This window comes from Boleophthalmus pectinirostris, unplaced genomic scaffold (assembly GCF_026225935.1).
Source record: "Boleophthalmus pectinirostris isolate CB_2022bp ecotype Guang Dong unplaced genomic scaffold, ASM2622593v1 HiC_scaffold_16, whole genome shotgun sequence".
Lineage (NCBI taxonomy): Eukaryota > Metazoa > Chordata > Actinopteri > Gobiiformes > Gobiidae > Boleophthalmus > Boleophthalmus pectinirostris.
This window is the reverse complement of record NW_026571095.1, coordinates 19,365,657-19,379,687: the sequence shown is the minus strand read 5'-3', so window position 1 is coordinate 19,379,687 and position 14,031 is coordinate 19,365,657. Positions and strand designations below refer to the sequence as shown.

General features: G+C 37.2%; 1 protein-coding gene across 1 annotated transcript in view; it reads left to right on the top strand.

Moving 5' to 3' along the window:
* astn1 (astrotactin 1) overlaps positions 1-14,031 on the top strand; it is a 362,355-nt gene that overhangs the window by 302,749 nt on the left and 45,575 nt on the right. The gene's annotated exons all lie outside the window — the stretch shown is intronic.

Here is a 14,031-nt window from a genome sequence, read left to right as displayed (position 1 = left end):
CAGATTCTGCTGAAAACTTATTCTGTACAGTTGTTTGACATTTAAGTTGTTCCATTTTTGAGTTGTGTTCACATTTTCTTAAGCCAAAGTTTCTAGATGTCTTTCACTCGCCTTCCACTCCCACGATTTTCAATTTCCTCCTTTAGCTTGTTTGGACAAGAGTTTAGAGCCAGCTGTGAAGGTCATCAGTGTGTCCGATAAAAGTAGGACCAAGAATAAAACTTTTTCCCCCTCGCTCGCCTCGGTGTAATCTCAACGCGAGGAAAATGCCAGGTGCCATTTGGAGAGATAAGGCTCCAAAATCCACCTGCACTCCAACAGTCCAACAACAATAAATATGGATCTACAATACTGTGCAGAAGACTTAGAAATTTGTTTAAAGACTATGAATAGAGTAGAGTATTCATGTGCCAAAATTAAATCTGAAGGAAGATAAACCAAACTTGAAGCATCTGCCAAGACATTATGTTTTGAAATGGTAAAAATAATATGCCCAGATTTCAGACTTTGATTCTTTCAAGGATGAATGCCCTTTCTATATTGTTACAAAAGTCCGTGAAATTTTATTCCTTGGAATGGAATCCTCTGCAGTATGGCATTCAATTTATATGTCTCTATGTTGCATGTCAGCTATGTGGAAGGATTTTTGAGTAATAAAGATACCTATAATTAAATAAATTCTGGATAGAGTTTATTGCAGGGATCAACAAACTTTTTTTCTCTGAGGGCCACATTATCGCTCATGACTGTGATGGGGGGTACGTCGTAGAACCGAATTGTATGACCCTGACGAAAACCCGGCACTCTCTGCCAACTTTTTGTACTTTAACACTAGGCATTTTGCTGTCCTTAACTGCACTACTGTACGCATGCTTTGACTCACTATTTGATCTTGAGCTTCTCAGGTGACAAAAATTCTGTGCGAAATTTGCGGCAAATGTAAATACGTCATATAATTATTTATTATAAATACTTCATATAAATATATTTTTTATATAAAAAAAAAAATCTATAAAATACAAGTGTGGCGGAGGGCGGTCAAAGGGGTGTGGTGGGCCCACAAAGCTTTAGTTTGATGACCCCTGGTTTACTGCAATACGGGTCAAGTGTTGGACCCACACCAGAAAATGTATGGCAGGGCAGCCCTGAGGTCTTAAAAGTCTTAAAAAGGTCTTAAATTTTATGTTCCTAAATTAAGGCCTTAAAAAGTCTTAAATTATGTTGTTCAAGTCTTATTTTTTTCACAAAGATCTTAAATTTCATTATCTTAATTTTTTGTATACTCAACCGGGCTGCAGTGCAATGTTAAACGGAGGGAGGAAAAACAAACAACAACGTGAAATCACGTCACGTGAATGAACGTCTAATTTGGAGTATGCACAAACAATACTTTGGTTTCTGGCAATAAGTAAACAACCAGTAGAGTGGAGGAAGACGTTAGATGGATCATGGGGAAGTGTAGGTTTAATCCACAGTGGCTCTTAGATTCTAGATATAGTAGTTGGTTGGTCATTATTAGAAATGGATCTGGTGTTTTTTGCCTGCATAATGGGTGAGATGTTGGTCTTAATTTTCATTTAAGTGGTCTTAAAAAGGTCTTTAAAATGTCTTCAATTTGGGGGACTCAAACCTGGGGATACCTTGTACATACGTATTGTATCTTTTGAAAAGTTATGTCTCAAACCAAGAGTTAATTTGTCCATAAGAAACATTTAATTTCTCTATGGAGCATTTTTCACACCTTTCTACAACTTCTTCACAGTTCTACCGAGAAGGGAAAAAAATAGGCGGAAAGTTTTCTATTAAAATATCCCAGTGCCACATTGTCAAATCCCAGAGAAACTCAGAGTGGGTGTAAAGCATTTTATTACAAGGTGTCTTCAGCGTAACTCCCAGTTGGCAGAATAAAATGGATGGCCTCTGCTATAGATTTTTTGGCTGACAATCCCCACTTCTACCATCTCATATCTTATTACCAACCGCCTCAGATGCTCAAATTGATCGTTATTGGTGTGAAAATACCAAATCACCCCTGGCATCTGCGACCTTTATGCTCCTTACCTTTCACTCTTCTTTCTCCCTAGAGGCTGTGTGTCCCAAGCAAGAGCAATAGATAGCCTTTTAGATGATAAAAACCTCAGACCAGGAGTAATTTCTGCTACACAATCTTGTCCAAGGTGATCTCCCTGAACTTGTCCAGAAGATATCGGGAAAAGACTGTTTTAATAGGAGCGGCAGTCCTTGCATTGCTGTGTCAGATTAATTCACCTTTCAAATGTGTCACCTGCCTTAAAAAGCTTATCATCGTGAGTGGCTTCTTCCACACTTTGGATGGTTATTTTAGATTTGGATGTTGAAAATATGCCAAATTAAAGAACATGTGACAGCAGAACATGGAAAAATGACTTTGAGTCCTTTACCGTTTGTAAGTTTGGTGTCTATTTATTATATTATGGTCAATCACTCAAGCTGTTAACACGAAAAATGTCCAAAAGTGTCCAATTTTAGCTTTTAATTTAAAATCCTAGACATGTTGAAAAATCTTTGCTCTTTGCTCTTTTGCAGCAGTTCTTGTACTTCAAACCTGATCCAAACATATTTCTTCCCAGTTTCTATGGCCTTAAATGCCAAAATTTTCTAAAAATTCCCAGTAATCAAAAAGTGTGCGGCACAGTCTGTCAAGTCCAAGTACCTTGTTATAAAGTGAATTGGTGAAGTGAGAATGCAACAATTCACCTATTCGTGCTGACAGGAAGTGGGCTCTGACTAATCAAGAGCAGACTACAGGGTCTTAAGCACTGCTATAGCTGCTTCAGGTTGTTTTATATAGTGGATGATTTCTTGGTTTAAGATGTGTTTCATATAATTTACTCTTTTCTTATGTTTTGTGTAGTTTATACCGCAACCATTCCCATCTTGTGGATCCTGATATGAATTATATATAGTGTACAGTGTAAGTGTGAGTATTTATTGAGTATGTATTGTGTAAGAACCCTCTGCAGATTAGGGTCGATAGCCTACAGCAGTGATACTATTATACTATTTTTTAAGGGCCACATTGGAAGAGCAAAATCAAGAGGAGAGACACTTACACCCAACATACGCCAACATACCAAGTCACCATTGCAAATGTGCATTTCTACATATAAACTGGACAAAAAAGAAACACAGCCAATATATTTTCAATTAAAGCCATGTTTACCTTAATGCTGGGATGAGCGGAAACTGGCATGCATGCCTTTCACTGTATTCATGTTCAGTAACGTTTTTATATTAAAATCATAATCATTATTATGACTATTACTAATCTGCATACATAAACTCAACTTTACAACATATAAACCGTAACCATTATAGAGCCACATCAACCTGTTTGAGATTATAATGTGTTTAATGCAGCTTTGACACATTTGTTTACATTTTACAGAAACAAAACAAAAACTGCAAGCACTGAAAAAAGCAGCTTTCCTTGTGCGCTAATGTGGTTCAGCTTCTGTTGGACTCAAGGACACGACTCAGTGGAATATGAGTGTTCTCTCTGTGACAGAGGGATGATGATGATGGTGAATCTGTTCTGTGCGCATATCGCATTGGAGATGGTTCATGTTTTCAGAGATCAGACGTGTGCAGGTCATACGAGTGCAGAGTGTACATGTGCAGGTTTAGCGCAGCTCTTTATTTAACATTATTTCACTCACTGTATTTATGTTTATGTCACGTTATGTAAATTATGTTAATCAAGAGCATGGACTACTTTTTAAAATGTGGCTCAGGCAGCGGGTCGGGTACAATATTAAAAAAAAAATTTGCGGTCGGAGTTGCAGGTGGTTTAATTGAAAACGTCAGTCGTGTACAGGTCGTTTATACATGGACATGGCGCATCACTGGTTGCTGGTGTCACGGCACTTCTTTTAGGAAACACCATTAATGAAGCCTTGATTTATACTTAGTGTAATGCAGATGTTTGTGTTGCAATGTTGATGTTCACTATATGTTTATCTAGAAAATAAATAAAAAAAATATTGCCTGTGTGACTATTTTTGTATAAGCTTGCGAGCCACCAATTAAAGCTTGATGAGCCGCATGTGGCTCTTGAGCTGCGCGATGAGTCTCCCTGGTCTATAGGAACACAAGTATAGTAGATTGTATTAAGCCCATACATACACTTTCTATGGTTCAAAGGTTGTTTATTAGCCTTGATTTATTGTTTTGCTTTTTGTTTGGTTTGTTTGTTTTATAAATGTATGATAAAATAACTAGCATAACTGGTGAAGAATTATAATTTTTTCATTTAAAGTGTTACATTTTTGGTCCTTCCAGAAGTCCCATGCAGGGTTACTTTCTGCTTTAACTTACACAGTACATGTCTTTTATGAGCCATTAGGCCAACATAACTCCATGCCATGTATAGTAAGTGCAAAAAGGTCACCGTTCATAGAGCAATATCTATTTCCAGTGACAGAAACTCTTGTGGTGTTGCAGCTCTGTGATGCAAATCTGGCCTTTGTACCTTAAAACCAGTGTCATTTTTTCCGCAAGAGCAGCAGCAGAGGCAGTTGTGACTTCATTACACCTTATTCACTGTCTCTCACCTGGATCCGGGCTTCATTAGAGCTTCCCAGGGTTCCTCTCACAACAGGAAACAAAAGGAAAGAAAAACAGCTCAGCGCCTTCAGCTATGAAACATTTTGCCACACTACATTACTCCTACCTTTAATACCGCCGGCACATGAACAGTTCAGGCATTTCATTGTAAGGCCTAAAGTAGAATGTGGTGTATGGGGTATGTCTGTATGTTTTTTTTTTAACATCATTTTAATCAGGATCACTGTAGGAACGCACAGTGACGGCTTCTTGCACCAAATATGACAACACAATTTACATATTTTTGTGCATAATACAGTTAAAGTGAGAAATCATGAAATTATGTTGAAATCATTAAATTCCTATAATAAGCAAATGAGCACAAAAAACTTGGAATTTGGCGGTGTAGTGCATATACATATATTGTATCTCTAACAGCAGTATCTCAGTAAATCCTTCTTCTTCTGAGGTAAATTCTTTCACCATTGACCCCAAAACTGATGCAAACCTTACCTTTTGTTACTCTATCATTTTACCCCAGCATCTCCAACTTCCATGCACCTTATTATTCATTGTCTCTCACCTGGATACTGGCTTCATTGGAGTTCCAGGGTTCCTCTCTCACTAGGAAACAAAAGGAAAGAACAGCTCACTGCCTTCAGCTATGGAACATTTTGCTACACTACATTACACCTACCTGTAATACCACCACACTAGCGCCGTTCAAGCTTCTTCATTGGGATATTAAAAAGTAGCGTGCAGTTTGTTGCTAGGGAGACAGGAGGAACTGTTGTTGCATTTGCCGGAGGTGCCCCAGTGGATTCATGCAGGTGGAGTCGTGAAATGGCTGAGAGCGGACTTACTAAAAAGACTACAGGTATGAAGCAAGAGGTGGAAATTAACAGCCCTTTACGTTTTTGGCACGTTGTAAAGTTACAGTGGTAAAAGCAAGTTGCAGCAGAAAGTGTGACCCTATAGAAGGCAATGTGCAAGCTTGATAATTAAGTGAGAAGGGAAAATAGAGCAGATTCAGTTTGTACTGTTACACTTTTTTGTTAATACCATCCATAAGTTTATTAGATTTTTTTCTACTAGTAGGTGGCAAATGTGAAACCTGTTCTCAATTTCCCTCCTTGGTAGGTTTAAAGATCCTATATTATACAAAACTGACGGAGCTTTAAGCCATGTTAGAATGTTGTTAGTTCATCAAAAACATACCTGGATGTGAGGTTTGTTTCATTCAAATGTGTTTGAGTAGTCCTTTATTATTAGTCTGTCAACATCTCCAAAGCTTAAAATGTTTTGTTCCACCCACTGGCTGTATAAAAAAGTGGACTAAGCGAGTGTGCCGTCACCCACAGTGTTCAGCGCCACTCAAATGAAGCTTGCAATGCCAACGGTTACAGGGGCAAATTTGGAGCCAGGCTGTATATTATGAATAGGGGTTTTTTGACAACAAAATACCGAAAAAACAACCCAGGATCATGTAGAGTGGGTTAATATGAACATTTTAAGACCAAAATGACAAGGCTCACAGCAGCAGTAACAGAGAGAGGGGCGACAATATTCCAATGGGAGTTAATGGTCGCCAGGGTCAGTCGGAGCCGGAAGAGCGAGCATGCAAACTTCCTATTTGGAAAAAAACAGCTAGCACATTAACCATGTTCATTTATATGTGCACAGTCTGAAATGATAGTTTTCAAGTTAACAGCTACTTTTTACCTTTTGGTCAGTAGAGATTGGCAATTCCAGGGCTGAAATTATCCAAATGAATCTAGTGAGGTGTATGGAGTTTAAAAACACAGTGAAGCACTTCCTGTATTACCACATGACATCACAAGGTGGAACAGATTGTTTTCCGCTTGAGAAAATAACTCTAAAAAGAACCTAAATATGCAGGGTTTGTGTGTTAAACATACATGTGAATGAACATGAATGAAACAAAACACACTTCCAGGTATGTTTTGATGAGGCAACAACATTATAAGAGATAAGAAAATAGTGTAATATGGGCCCTTTAAATACCAAAGATGGGAAGAGAAAATGAAAATGTTGATACAAAAATGTCATATTTATATACTACTGCTACTGCTGCTTCTTCTATACTTGTCATATTTCCATCACTGCAACATTTATTACCACTGTTACTGCTATAACTATTAGTATTATTAAAAACACCATTCAAACTTTAACCCCAGAATGCATGTAATATGTGTAGTCATTTTACCATTGTGACATTTGATACTCATAATATTTCCATACGTTTTTAAGACCTGTCAGAAACTTAAGATTGATCACGAACACAGTACCCTTAATACTCCTGACTTTTCCTCTGTGAAGTGGTAATTTGTATAATTAGTAGTTGTATAATTTTCCCACCAGCCACCTCAGTCTTTGCAGTTAATAGTGGGCCTGTATATTGCACCATTCTGGTCTTTTAATAGGACTGAAGCCTTGGAAAGCTTTCATGTGAGGAGGTGGTGATTGACAAGTGTGATTGACACTAACTTTGACTTGCAAAGTTACTGTTTATTGAATAAAAAAATAGTTTATTTTTGACTGGCAGCGCAGTCACACTTTTATTACGAAGAAAGATTTAAATAAACAGCTATAGTGGCATCAGTCCTACAGTCTCAAACTCAATGAATCACGGCAAAACAGTAATCTTGGAAAAGAAAAAAAGACCAACAGTACTCTACTCTTGAAATTAAACTGAAATAAATCTGTTCATATTTGGTCAGACCACATTAAATTAAATACAATATAATGTGCGGTGTAATATACGTAATTTCTTTGTTCTTAAAGTTAGGTTTAGGGATAAAAGGGTTTACATTATTGCATTACATGTTATTGCCAGTTGTTACAGTTTTATTTTTTATTTTTTAATTGGTGCCTATATTGGTGCCTATTTAAACTGGTTGCACCTTAATGTTGCCTTTTGTTTTTCACCAGGACAGACTGTCTACGCCGCTTTTACGGTTAGACATCAGTTAGCTGTGTGCTTTACCATGGTTAATAAATTTTGTCCAAGTCTAAATGCTGTCTGCATCTAATTATAGAGATTAAGAGATTTATCCTTTGAAAATTAGGAAGAGCGCTGTTAAAATGCTAATGTTTGTTTGTTAGCAATATTATTATAGAAAAACTCCACTGCATATAAACTCATCACAGTCAACAATGCTGGGAATATGTATAGACCACTGCAAATGTTTAAAATTAAAGATTTGTTTTTCATGTTTTGGCGTTGAAAGTCAGCTATAGCACATATGTTCTATACAGGCCTAAACATGGAGCTTTAATAGAGTGTAGATGCGTTCGCCTTTCAGAGTTCATTTTGTAATACACTGGAATAGCACTTTACATCCACAGTGACCTTCACACAAAACAGTGGCGGACACAGGCGGCGCTCTGGAGTGAAGTGGGGCTAATGAACATGTACAGGGCCATGCAGAGTGAGCATGTGACAGCCCCGCACAGCATTACGGGCCCTTCAGCGCCAAGTGAAGGAGATGTCACTAATGGCTCCATCAGGCCACGGTCAGCTGCCCCAAATCAGCACTTAGACAAACAGCATCTGCTCTGGGCCACACACTGCTTTTAAAGTGCATATGACAGAATTCATGTTTTTCTTCTCATCTGGTGGGATAGTACCTGTAGTAAATATTTATTATAGTTTTACATCAGTTAATTTTGTGCAATAAAAGTACAAAATACAAGAAGTACAAGTGAGTTCTAAATGATAAAATGATTCTGATGCCTCTACTTGTGACATCAACAAGGAAAAGCTCATTTATATGCACAAAAGGCATTTTTCTGGCAATTTATTCTGCATTTAAAGTTGCACTGCGTAACCTTTGAGGTTCTAATGTAATCTTTTTATTTGTCTCATAACTATTAAAGAATTTATACAAGTTTTAGCTCTTGTTAATATTAAGGTTGCTAGGTAACATTTTGGAATTACCTCTGCATCTGCCATATCTGCTCCTGCGATGATGATAAGACTTAATGATAAGACGTTTATGATAAGACTGATGATAAAACTAAATGATAAGACTTTTATTAACTCTTCAATAGTAATGCTTTAGTGAATCTGATCATACTTAGCCAACTCAGTCAGAAGAACCGTGGACAGCACACGTTGGGGCTGATGTAGGTGGTCCGGTGAAAGGGGATTAGGGAGATGGGAGAGGCAGAGTGCTGATAGGTTGTGACTCAGAAAGCTTGCAGAGGAAAGAGGGGATGCTTTGCTTTAAAGCCGTGTTGAACTTTGTGTGAAGCTGAGATGCAGGTAGGATGTGAGCCAAGACATTTCCGCTCGCTTCATCTGAGGATCCAGGCGGCACAGAATAGATGAAATCCTGCGCGCACCTGGAGTCCGGATCTGACTGGAAAGTTGAACCCAGACAACTCAAAAGATAACATCTGGAAAAGTACCTTGTCTGAGTAAAAGCAATGGTAAAAAGTGTGGTGACAAACACCTTGGACAGTACAAGAAATTATCAGTAAATATGAAGTAACTGAAGACTATGGACATGTATGAAAATGTATTTGTCTTTTGATTAAATGTGTCTTGCTGTAAGCTGCCTTTATGAATTCTATAATTATATTTTGAGTTGTACTTTCTTTCTGAAATAGTTTTCCATCATATAAATTGCATTGTTCTGCTGACACGTATGGCAAACTGAATCTTAACTGTCCACCTGTTGTTGTTTCTAGCCTCGAGCAAATGTAGTGGATAACCCTATAAGACTCAAGGGTCATAGCTGGACACTGTGCAGGGTGCATCATCCATTTCAAATTATAATTTTCTGTTGTCTGTTTTCTTCTAAATTTCTATTCATATGAAGTAATTGCCATTAAATCACCATGTAAATGCAAACATTATTCGTCTTTCTTTATGTTAGCATTAGCAATTCTAATAGATTAGCAATTGTACAAAGTGGGTTTATTCTTTTATATGTGCGCTAGAGAATGGTGAAGGTGCAGTCTATGTAGCCTCCAGCTCTGATTTAATGCTTGGCCCAAGGGCACTTCAGCAGTTGAGATCATAAGCAGGACTGCAGGCCCCTCATATGTAATTCCTATAGCAGTGTTCCCAGTGTGGACTTTGTGGAATGGAATAGTCCAAGATGACTACTGTATATATACAGACAACTACTGAGGGAAAATAATCTTGCCATAGGCTGCAAAGATAACAGTATGTGCACATACAGTATACTGAAGTGTGCTGTATCCTTCTTGTTTTCAAGATTGTCATTGAAGTTCACTATCACAGTTTGTCTAGTGAATACAACTTTCATTCAAATGGCAAAAGGCTGAATGTGTCAGTCTGGCATTACTAACTGAAAGTACAAGCAACTACAAGACTGTAAAAATACATTGCCGTTTTCTTTTGCAGTACTGACTATAAATATGAGTTGGGTCGAGATATTTTTGTTCCAGTCTTTCTGGCTTTTGACTTCTAGTGAAGTCTTACTATACTGCAGTTGTCTCATTTAAACATTATTTTTCTATTAATATATATTCTGCATAAATATGCATGATTCTTTTCCCATATGCTGTTTTCTTTCTGGTTGTTCTCCTGTTTTCTAAACCACTGCCTTTGTTTCTGTCACTGTGCAGATTACGCTAATCATTCCATTCTATAACTGTATAATGTTCATGATAGACTTGCAGAAAAGGTGAGCTATGGTCTGCCCTGTTTATGTAGAAAGTACAGCATGTGGGAAGAGAGAAACTGCTGAGACAGTGATACACAAGCACCATCTAGTGAACAAAATACTAACTACACTTTACATTAGAGCAGTGTTACAAAGAAGGTTCATACTCAGGACTAAATTAAGCCTATGCAGACTAAGCATTAGAGCAGCCCTACATCAAATCTTATCCACAAACAAATGAAATCTTGTATTGATTAACACAGATGTGATAACTAAGTACTAAATTAAGAAACTATATTACTAAATCAGGTAAAGTCGGTTTATGTCTTTACTTACCTCAGTCTAAATACTGAAACCAAGAGAAAATTTACCATAAATGGATGGACACTAAGTTAATACACCACATATAAAACACTGCCTCAACTATAGTAAAAGTAACAAAACTGTTAATAAAGCAATTCAACACATTCAAAGTGTTAAAGTACTCTTTAGGTACAACTCAATACATTTAATCTATGGCAACCACTGCCTTAAGTTAAGGGAAGTTTATTTGTAAAGCACAATTCGTACACAAAGTAATCCAAAGTGCCTTGCAGAATCACAATACAAACAAATAAAAGCATAAATAATCATCATAAAACTGACTTTAAAAGAAAAGAGTGTAGAATAAGACTCTTAAAGTGGACCTTAAGTTTGCAACTAAACTGTGTCCATGATGTTTAAGTAGCATTATCTACAGTTCCTAGTATTTTTTATTTTTTTTACCTCTTGCTTATTATGTTAATATACATCTTAGATGTCTGAAACCATAAAAAAGAGTGTGCTGCTGTGGTTATACTCTACTGCTGCATTTTAAGAGGCCTGTGACACCACACACCTCTGATGTCATGAGAGACACACACCTGCAAGGGTGGAGTTTAAAGATCATGCCAAACTGTTTCTCATTGAACTATCCAACCTCCTCGTGGTTGCAGGCAGAGTTTAGTTCCACTTTAAGATGAATACTGATTTAATTGACTTTACATTTGACAATGTGTCTTGATGAATTGCAATAGAAAATCCACTTAGGGCCAATAAAAGGGAAACAAAGACTTCAAAATCATTCTACAGTCTTATGCTTATGAGCCCTTATGTTATGGTAGCGCACTGTGAACTGTGTAAGTCACTCAAGACGCTTCATGAAGGAAGGAGAATCCAGCGAGCATGGGCAAATGAAAAACACCATTATAAAGACTGAATAGCTCTCCTCCATCTGTTGTGTGCTATAGAGATGATGAGTCACTAGCCAAACACACTGCTTATCAGCGGAATTAAATGAAAATATATTCATGACTTTACAGTGATATGAAATGGAGATTCTGAAAAGGTTTGTTGCATCTGTGTTGTGAGAGCACATGTCAGTGCCACTGTTTGGAAAATGTAACTTACATAGAAATTGTTGTAGTTACAATGAATAATTCATTATAAACATCACCTCACATGTTTATGTGGTCTTATCTGTCACCTACTACATGTACATCAATGTACACAATCTGCATTGGGGGCAAAGAAGAGAACCTCTCTGAGGAGCTGACAGACCAAGCAGAGTCTGACCTACTCAGACAGAGGGAAGAGAAGAGTCACCGATATTAAGTTGATAAAATTTGCTTTGTTAAATGAAGGTTGTAAATTCCCAGTTTTGCCACAGCCATTCAAACAATATCCATGATCTAAGTGTTTTTTTTGTTTGTTTTTTTTAATCAAATTCTAAGCCTTTTCACTTTGACCACAGATTGCGATGGTCGGTAATACCACACTCACCTCTCTCCAGAGAGCGTCAGAAGACACTCTGAGACCACCTGTGTTGAGTGGTCCGTTTAATGCAGATCCGAGTGCGGCTGTATTTTAACATTTTTCTCTAAAATCCGACTTGCATTTGCCTATTTAAAGCAATGTAAATCAAATCAAAATGAAACACTTTTGAACTGTTGAATTGCATTCTCCCTGTTTTGTTATAGTCTTCAAAGCCCTATAGCTCTGCAGCTTAAAGCTGTTTGTCTTATGTATAGGACTTGACAGGAAGGTGGAAGTGTGAGTACACCTTTGATGGTTTGAGAACGCCTCATGGAAGAAGACTAAAGCGATGTGAACGGCGGGATATTGTCAGAATGTGTGAAAACTCAAACAGTTTCTTGTTTTAGATGCAACACAACGCTACAGTTTTCCTCATTCACACCTACCACACATTTATTAGCATAGGAATAAATGTGTGAGCTAGTGTTTTAGAGCAGGAGAGAAAGGCACTTGAAAATGTAATAAATCAGGGTGAGAGGCTGACAAATCTAATGTTAAGTGTTCTAAGTGCAGCAGCTAATGTTGAAAACACTGAAAGTTGAAATAACACCCCAAAACCTGTGGATATGAAAAAGTAGCACCATCCATTCATTCAAATAATCCTGTAACATTTTGAGATATGGCAATTTACCATTTAACATATTCTTCTAGCCATAAATCATAAAGGATTACTGCAAATGATTTATTAGAATTGTGTAGCCATGATTTGTGAGCTCTCTGCTGTTTACCTTTCATAATAGATTCATTTGCTTCCATTTGAGCATTATTGTCTTTTTTTTTTTTTTTTCTTGATCAACCTCAACCAAACATGTCTGGTCCTTAATTAATGCATTACTGGTAATTGGTTTATGGTGTGCATCATGTGTCCAAAACAGCTAAGAGGAAATCCATCAGTTACTAACGCTATGTCATTCTTGTTGACTCATATGTGTGGTGTATTTATAGGTTCACAGATTTTGTTCTTTTTTAGATTCCAATAGATCGTAAACTGTTGTGTTATCCAAAACAGGACAGTTTGAAAACAGACACACTTAAATCTTAAAAAAAGTATGTTAACCTTGAGGCATGGAGTTGTTAGTGTTAGTGGATGCTGGATTGTGGTTTCTGCCCCAAAATCTGTCAGTCAGCTGTCAGCCTGTCAGAGCAGTGCTGTGGGCCCAAGGCTGGAGCTACAGACCAGGGACTTACAAACATGAACCGCCTCAAGGAACAAACTGTTTTTGTTTTTGGAACAGGAAAAAGAGTGCCAAAATTATTGCAGTAATAGGACCATATACAAGAGCTCTAAACCTTATCTGAAAAGACAGTTTGATGAATGTCTCTCCCCACTCTTCACCTCCTTTTTACACTTCTGCCCTGTCCAAAAGATAAAATAAAAACATGCCTTTTAAAAATCTGGATTTAAGATTCAGAGACTATAATATTTAAAACATGTCACCACATATAATTGTGTAGATTTGAATGTTATTTCAGGAAACATACAGATATTTTTATTTTATTTTTTTTGTGAACATTCATCTTTCAGAAGTAGATTACTGTAGCTGCCCTGTTCAGAAAATATATCTAATCAAATGTTGATGTAAGATCCACAATATATTTAAAATATGGAGTTTTCCTCAAAAATAGATTACGTGTAGATGTGTGGTATAGATTACGTATTTTGTAAACATACATTTTCTTGTCAAATCTCATCCCTCTTTCTGAAGTACCAATATTAAGTTATATAATATAGCCTAGGTGCATTCCTTCTACCTTCTTTTCAAAGGAGAATATGTGCGCCTTTGTAGCAGTAACTCAAATATTTACAGTGCTGCCTGTGTATTGTGTGTGTGTGATGTAAGGAGCTAAAAGGTCTCTAAATGGCAGATAGGGGACTGTGAGGCTGTGGTAATGCTCAGTAGCTACACCACGCTCCTGTAAGAATATTCTGTGTTTATCCTATCCTCTCCCTCGC